This window comes from Halichoerus grypus, chromosome 5, assembly GCF_964656455.1.
Source record: "Halichoerus grypus chromosome 5, mHalGry1.hap1.1, whole genome shotgun sequence".
Taxonomy (NCBI): domain Eukaryota; kingdom Metazoa; phylum Chordata; class Mammalia; order Carnivora; family Phocidae; genus Halichoerus; species Halichoerus grypus.
The window spans coordinates 131,713,057-131,715,525 of NC_135716.1; the positions used below are offsets into that span (position 1 = coordinate 131,713,057).

General features: G+C 38.4%; 1 pseudogene; it reads right to left on the reverse strand.

Moving 5' to 3' along the window:
• Positions 1-1,722: 1,722 nt before the first annotated feature.
• On the reverse strand, positions 1,723-2,260 carry LOC118551230 (U3 small nucleolar ribonucleoprotein IMP4 pseudogene; annotated as a pseudogene).
• Positions 2,261-2,469: the final 209 nt, after the last annotated feature.

Genomic DNA, 2,469 nt, shown 5'->3' on the forward strand with positions numbered 1-2,469 from the left:
TTATAAAATTAAAAGCATACCTCGGAGATATTGCAGGCTCAGTTTCAGAACACTGCAATAAAGCAAATATCACAATAAAGTCAAATGAATTATTTGGTTTCCCAGTGCATATAAAAGTTAGGTTTTCACTGTATTGTCATTTATTAAGTGTGCAAAAGCATTATGTCTCAAAACCAATGTACATACCTCAATTAAAAAAATACTTTATTGCTAAAAGATGCTAAACATCATGAGCTTTCAATGAGTTGTAATCTTTGATCACAGACCACCACAACAAAAAAATAATAATATTGAAAAAGTTTGAAATATTGCAAGAATTACCAAAATGTGACACAGAGAACAAATGAGAAAATGCTATAGAAAAAATTGTGCTGATAGACTGGCTTGATGTTGGGTTTAACAAACCTTCAGTTTGTAAAAAATACAATGTCTCTGAAACACAGTAAAGAGAAGCACAATAAAACAAGGTATGCCTGTAATTTTAGCGATTTCTTAGAAATATTCATTCTAGGTAAGTCTCCTGGCTATGATGGAGTAGTAGGTAGCAGACCAATACTTTCAACCTAGAATAATTAAAAAACAAAACAACAACAACGAAAAATACTCCACTAAAATCTTGATAAAGATATTAGAGAGCTTCTAATGTACCAGGGTGTGAGGGGCCACATCAAGCAGAGAAGGGAAATTTATTAAAGTGTGCCTAACTTTCTGCATGTTGTTTTTTCTCTTAGGACATTTGTTCATATTCTGCATAGGTCAAGAGACCAAAAGACCAAGAAGCTTGTGGGAATAGATACTGGCAGAGAAGCCAGTAGAATTTCAGAATGATCTCTCCAGTCTGGGAAGATAAAAGTTGAGTTTAGGGTGGCCAAAGCAGCCTGAATTTGAAAGTTTAAGATCTCAGTGAGAACAAAGGTGCAAATAAGTCACCTTGACACTGGATGACACTGGTTTACCTTCCAAAACATTTGCCATTTCAGCTGCACGTGACAAGAAGCTAAGAAATCAAGCAAAAAGTGATTGTGAAGCAGAGTAGAATTTTGGTAGTCTTCCACTGTTGAGAAAAGAAATGAAGTTTAGAAACTCCCAAGAATGAGGGCTTTAAAATAGAGCCCACACTGTCAATTGGGACCCCTGGAGAGCTATACTGTGGGAACAGGGGCAAAAAAGAAAAAGTTTGAGCTTAAGACACTGAAAACCAGCTTTAAGTTAGTTCAGTCCATGATCAGATTGAGCTGATATGCCTTCTGTTGCTTATCAGAGAATAGGGTAAATCATCTCTAAGGGGAGATAACATTATCCAAGCCCATAAATTTTCAGATGCAACATATGACATTAAAAACTATATTTTTGACATATGAAGAAATAGGATCAAGAGAAAGAATAGGTAACACAAACAAATCCTAACCCTTTAGGAGAAGCCAGAGTTACAAACACAGCAGTCACAATGTCCATAATGATACAAAAACACAAAACAAAATGAAAAACAGGAAAATGTGATCCAATTGCAAGAGAAAAGACAAAATGGAGGCCATATGCAAGAAGACCTAGATTGGAGTTAGCCTTCAAGGATTTTATAGCAAGTATAGAGCTATCTGCAGTGATGAAAAAGAAATACCACTGACGTGTGCATGCATGTGTGTGTTTGTGTGTCACACAGAGTTTTTTCTGACTCCTCCCCATCTCTTGGGTCCAAGTCCATGTACTGACTGGTAAGCGGGCTCACTCAGTACTCAGGAAGACCCTCTTGCGTGTGGTGTTGGTCTGGGGGTGCCGGACCATTCCATGTTTGCTGTAGTCTCTTGCTCCACTGTGCCCAAGTGGATCACATACATGAAAGGAGATGTAGTTATCTTGGTTTGAAATGGTGATGACCAGATGTTTGTCATCTTTGGGCACGGGGAACAGGTACCAGAATATGTCAGACATTCCCTCGCCCAGGTGGACAGAGAAGCCATATATTATGAGGTAAGGATTGGCCTGACATGGTGTCCAGGTTGGAGACATCATGACACATGATCACATTCACAGTATAGAATAAGCAGTGAGGCTGAAAGATAAATAGCTGACAATGAACCCCACAGGTGTGCCTCGATGCTCATGAACAACCAGCATGTTGGTGACTTTGCTGGGCAGGCTTACACCAGTGCCCCTATCTCATACCAGCCACAGTTCATGCACTGGGCACCCCAGAACATCAACTTCAGTGCCTTTGCAAAAATCTGAGGTGGGAACTGGGGCCTGGGGAGGTAGTAATCATGACCTTGGGATTCTTGACCCCTGACCATCAAGAAGATAAAGGGTAACATTTTCAGTGTTAAAAGAAAAATAAAATTCACCAAAGAATTCTACATGCAATGAAAATATTCTTCAACATAAAAGGCAAAATGAAGATATTTCAAATTAAAAGATAACTAAGAGAGTTTATCACTAACAGATTTACACTGTAAGAATTTTTAAAAGAAGTCC